At 38.4% G+C, this 6,156-nt stretch overlaps 1 long non-coding RNA gene across 1 annotated transcript; it reads left to right on the top strand.

The window, feature by feature from the left end:
- The first annotated feature begins 474 nt into the window (after positions 1-474).
- Positions 475-4,784, top strand: LOC104968296 (uncharacterized). Its single transcript, XR_800819.1, has 2 exons — positions 475-606; positions 1,410-4,784. It is a non-coding gene; the product is annotated as an uncharacterized lncRNA (long non-coding RNA).
- The last annotated feature ends 1,372 nt before the right edge of the window (positions 4,785-6,156 follow it).

The following is a 6,156-nucleotide window of genomic DNA, read 5'->3' as shown; positions in this document are numbered from 1 at the left end:
TTGAGACCGGTCTCTACCTGACCGGAGTCACGCTGTGTGTGTCCGTCAGGAAACACGCTGTTTACAAGTAGTTCCAGCAAACATCCACTGATAAACTGCGATGTTAACAACCTCATGATAACCTCATATGTTTTTAACTTAGGATCATACCTGTGTTTAGTCTAGAAAAAGGTAAATGTGTGCATTTTATTATCAAGTTGTGTATATTTACAGACTGTTGCAAAAACTAAGAAGCTTATAAACATCAGGTTTAAAACTAAAACACAATGAAATATGTTTGGAGTTTTATTTGAGTTATTAATTTACATTTTTTGTCTAAGAGATGCTGATTTGAAACCGTTGTTACATACAGTTACGGCATTTCCTGTTTCTGCCGGAGAGAGGGGAGGCCGTCCCAAAGCTTGCTGCTGTATTTACTCCCTCAATCTGACAGGAGGGAGCCTCGTTGAGCTGCGAGTGTGGCTACAGACGGAGTTCACTCCGTCACGGAGGGGTAGTGTCGAGGGAGTGGTTTGGGATTGGGCCTCTATGTTCCTAACACATACTCCTGTTTGAACAGCAGAGGGCGGCAGACTATATGAAACATCATGTCCAACAAAAGGCAGGGTAAGTGTAAGAAAAACCTTCATGGTTACACAACACACACTTTTATTACATACTTATATGAGTGTAACATATCTCCCGTTATAGCTTTACATTTCAGCATGAACGTATCTTCATGTATCAGAAAAATGTATTCCTACAAAAGTATTTTGTTAACATTCATATGATATATGTTATAGTATATGCTATTTAACTGTACTCTCTTTCCTTTCTGTCATTTAGAAGAATGTACTCCTTTCATTTAAATAAGTTTAAAGAACGACTAAAATTAGTTACTTAAGTAATAACTGATTTACATCAGTTTTGATTTGACTCAACTGTTAACTGAAAATACTGAATAGAATGTTAGGGGAACTCACAGACGTCTGTAATATGAGACGTCTCTGTCTGCTCTCTGTCACTTTTCAAATGTACATTTTCTTTATGCTAAATGTCTGTCTTTAGTCACTTTTACTGTTTCTTTATTAATTTTCACAAGAAGCCATGCTAACATGTACACTCCGAAGCAATTCCACATTTGTAGAGTCTCACAGAATCAATGCTTTCTTAAAAATGATGATCATCGAACCAATGGATATTGTCACTAAAATATTGTCACTAAAAATGATGAATGTATTAACATGCAACACACATAGAAAGGAAACTTATGCACTTGGAAGCACCTCTAAGTTAATAATATATATCATTTAAATGTAATAAATAAGAATTACACCTGCACTAAGTTAAAGAGATATTGCACCAAACGTTTGAACAATTGATAGTCCTAAATGAATCTGTCTCTAACATGCTGCCTGTCTCTGCTCCAGGTCCTGTCTTCACGCTGTCTGACAGATACACAGCAAGGACATGTGATCCCAAAAGATGAGTGTAAGACACCCCCCATCTGCTCTCCTGACAGCAACCACACCTCCAAAGAGCTAACAAAAAGATTCAAATATTTGAACAGGCCTGAGATCAGCTTGTCCTCTGTATTGACTGGAGGATAAGGCTGCTCTTTTTGTTGAGTGAGCTGATGAAAGACCAAACCAACAGCCCATCTTTCAACACTCTGATACCCAGTCTGTGACCAAGTAAATTTACTACAGATAAAAAAGAAGGTCCAGTGATTTCCCAGCAGGACTGTGAGATGAAGTCAAAATAAAGTGGTGTGTGTTGGTGCTGATGAAGGAGCAGTGTGGCTTGGTAATGGGGTTTAATGGTTTCTGTGGACACTGGAGCTCCATGGCAGAGAGGAAGTGTCGGGTATACAGCAGACATTCTTGGTTTAATGTGAACGCTGTTTGAAGGAAAGGAACATTTTTAAGAACTGCATCAATCTGGGTTCAAGATAAAAAAACACTGGATCATTCAGTGTTTTAATAAGTCAGTGTTTCAGTTTATTGTGGCTTTACAGTAACAGTCATGAGTGCTCACAGTTGATCTCAGCTTCATTTGTCCGACACAGTCCCTTCACATTTACACTTGGTATTAACAGGATCTGAATACTTTATCTAGATGATGACCTCTGATCCATGGTCTTTGTATTTGCTTTTGTTCGTTTTTCTTTGTAAGAATGTGGTCATTGGCCTACTTGATTACACTTATCTTCTAGATGTGGTCCGGTCCTTTTTTCCTAAAACATTGAAATGGCAGGTGTACATAAGGTAATAGAATGGGAGGGAACACAGGGATGTTAGCCTTTGCAGACCGTTTACATGCAAACAAACATAACACACTACAGGTGAGAGAAACCCCCCAAAAGCACAACAGCCTCTTTAAAAGATAAATAAAGTAGTCTAAAGAAGACATTATTTAGAACTGAAAGGTCACAAGACCTGTATCTCACTGTCATGGAGATTATGTGAGGGTCCTAGGGGTCAGGAGAACTATGAACCCATAAAGCACTAATAATGAAAAAAGGCTAGCCACACATGGACTGAAACACAAAAGAGTTGGACAAAGAGAACATTGATGTGAGTTTGGCTAACTGAAGCTGTTCTGAGTGCAAGATGAGGATGTGGAGTCTGATCAATGAGCAGCTGAAGTAAAATGTTAGACTTTAACACCAGATAATAGCCTAACCAGTCTCACAAATATAACACTATACTGTGCACGTTAATAGTTGAAAATAATGTAAACCCATCCTCACACTAACTGTTAATCTCCTGCTTATAGCAAATAATATCAATCTACTGTGAAGTAACGGCACCACATGCAGTCACATGACTTCTGACGATGCCTGCTGTTCACGTTCACCCGCAGGTATATAATGCTAGCATTCTGTCACTTAACTTCGTGAACACTGACAACGTTTTTGGAATTGCTAACAACTTAAAATACGCTAGCTAGCTATCTCCTAACTAGTAAGCAACCTACAGCAGCGGTAAATCATCTGCCTAATCGTAGCTAAAGCACACAATACTGTTGAGATGTCAGAAAGTAAATTCTATGCACTTTACACGCTCAAATGTAAAGAACTGTCAAGTTTCTCTCATTGGTAAAGACTAGCAACAACTAAACAGCTGATAACACACAACTAGTGTGAGTATCTCTGTGTGTATCTCTCATGTTCCTGTCAATTTGTATGCATGCATGTAAAACTGTAACTACAGTAAGCAGATAAACTACACTGAGCACTGAATAGTACTCTGCGTCTTTTCTTGTTGTAAATACTGTCTCTAGGAGGAGAGCTAGTTAGCTGTTACACTGAAACAGATTTCACATAACTGTATTAGGTTGGTTGAACACAATAATATAACGTTGAACCGAATATTTTGTATTTAAAGTTAATATTATTGCTTTTAACTAACCTAATACAGTTACAGTATGTGAAATTTGTTGACATATTACATTTCATCAAAGTCAATGTTTCAGTTTTCTCAGTGTGGCAGCTTCTCAGTGTCTCGCAAGCCTGGGGGCTCACTGGACCGAAGTTGAATCCCCCTGGGCCTAAGAATCGAGGATTTTTGTATTTTGTATTTTTAACTAAACACAAGTAACAACTCTGAATCTCATGGTGTAGTTTGTGTAAAGCTGGTTGAAAGAAAGCGACAGTGTCACATTGAGTATGAAGAGTGTCTCCTTCTGAACAGCAAACAGAGGTTTGTACAAGTTTGAGCATTTGAACCAGGAACCAGGAATAGCAGAGGACAAGAGCAGGGTCGCAGGTGAGATTTTTTAAATGGGGGGGACGAAACAGAGAAATTATTTTCCCGATATTTACTTACTATTTGTTTTATTATGTGTTTTACAATCATAACATTAACCCCTGGGTGGGCACATCCAAATGATCTAAGATGATTTAATTACAACGATCATATGAACAAATGTATATATTGAAAAAACAAAAAAAATAGGGGGACGGATCAGCATCCCCCCGTCCCCCCCACTATCTGCGCCCCTGGACAAGAGTAACCAAGAGTTTAATGTGGTTCTAATGTGAGCTGCAGGGCATCCGATGACCAAACAGCTGCGGATTCAAGTGTTGCGCTCTTTAGCCCCCCAGGAGTGGAACTGAACATTCAAACTGACATGTCATTAACAACGGTCTGTGTACATGTGGATAAGCTTTATAGTCTCAAGACATTGAATACTATAAAGGGGAACAAATCCCATTATAAAATAGGCTAGTCATTTGGAATACATCTCCTTGAAAAGTTTCTATACAACCTTCATTGCTCGAGCATATAACATCTAAAAAGGCTCCATTGGACAAATGACTTGTCAAATGGCTCATAAAATGTAATAATGCGGCATGTACAGTATTACAACAGTGTTACAGTATTATAGTGTTACAGTGTTACAGTGTTAAATGAGGTTTACTGTTTGGGGGCCACCACAGAAATAGTCTCATTCAGGTAACACTCGGAATCAAATGTTGGTTGAGTTTATTATTTATTATTTATTTCCCTTTTAGATTTAATGATTCATAACAAAATATTTGAATGTTCTAAATACAGTGTGTAAAATGTGATGTACGCAGCAGAGTACATACGTGTGTGTGTGTTGAGTGTGTAAATGTGTGTGTGTGTGTGTGTGTGTGTGTGTGTGTGTGTGCACACATGTGTTTGTGAAGTCTCCTATCTTGTAATCAGGACACAGACACGTACAGTAATATTGAAACAGTACACACACAACCGCATTGAGGATGTTACACACACATACACACAATAGTTATGCAGAAAGGAAACACCCACACACACGAACACAAGCACTCAGTGAAGATGTAAGTCAGCAGTCTCTCTGTCCTCCTTCAGTCTGAAGCTGGTCCAATTTCTCTCTCCCTGTGTGTGTTCCTCTCTCCACCTCTTCATCCCTCTCTCCTGTAATGAGAGAGAAAAATTGATCAGATCCAAAAAGAGAAAAGTTAAACCAGATGTGTCCTGAGTGAATGGGGAGCTTGTATTGCTCCCTGTTTCTGAATATTATAAAAAAAGCTGTTAAAGAGAAACGTGTTGAGCTGCGCTGTACAAGTTGATCACATTTCCATCTGCAGTACCATATAACACAACACAACTGGGCCCAGCATGAATAAGGACTGAATGGATGGATGGCTCTAAAAAAGGCTGGGATTCAAAATTATTTTTTTATTTAGCCAGGTGTGCTTGGTTATCACTGTTGAAGCTGCAGACAATGTGGCTGCAGACAACTGGCTGCAAAAACAAACAAAAAACATTATATAGGGAAATCATTCTTTAAATGACTTCAATCATTTCCTATAGGCTTTACATTTAACCTCCAACACATCAAGCACAAGGTTAAAATAATCATTCATCTGAAAATCCACTATAGTGTTTAAGCAATTTTTATAGTTCCAGTCGTGTTGTCCATTATAGTCGAGATAAAATAAAGATTGAATAAAGTAGTGAAACAAACAGATTCAGACAAATGTCTCTGGAAAGGCACTGTCTGAGTAGAATCTGATCCTCTTCAGAGATCTGATTCATCATCTTCACATGAGGAAGTTGCCAAGTCTCTGTAACAATGTCTGCTTTGATTAGAAACCCTTCATCTCCACGACCAGCAGCACGGCTTAATGCTACTGTGGCTCTGTCCACTTTGGTCCAGACTGAAGTGTTTCAACAAAAATGTAATTTAATTAAAATATCATTTCAACAAGTGAATTTGGAATGTATACCGATTTTCACTAAGAATTTAGTGATCGGTCTAATTTTCCTCTGACGCCACAATAAGGAATAGGTTTGAGGAGTTTTTAGATGATCCTACGGTGGCCGACTCGACTCTTGCAGCGTTTTGTATTTGCAGTGTTTGGTTCATGCAGCTTTTAGTAAACGCTGCGCATGTTTCCTCAAGTTTGTGAAGATGTTTCGTCATCTTATGTGTTTTGGCACATTTGTGTTAATTTGTGTTTCCTAATGGAAATATTTTACAACACGCCACTTTTACTGTTGGTACTTTAAGTATATTTTGATGCTAATAGTTTTCTACTTTTACTTGAGTAACAGATCAGCATCAGATTTCATTGTAAACAATAGTCCTCTGTTCCTTCTCTCTTTTCATGCCCTCCTTAGCCTCCTCCTCTTTTATCCCTCTGGCATTCTCACTTCCATTCCC

The sequence above is a fragment of the Notothenia coriiceps genome, unplaced genomic scaffold, assembly GCF_000735185.1.
Source record: "Notothenia coriiceps isolate Sejong01 unplaced genomic scaffold, NC01 NC01_scaffold00038540, whole genome shotgun sequence".
Lineage (NCBI taxonomy): Eukaryota > Metazoa > Chordata > Actinopteri > Perciformes > Nototheniidae > Notothenia > Notothenia coriiceps.
Note: the sequence above shows the minus strand (reverse complement) of the source record. Positions and strands in the feature narration are given on the sequence as shown.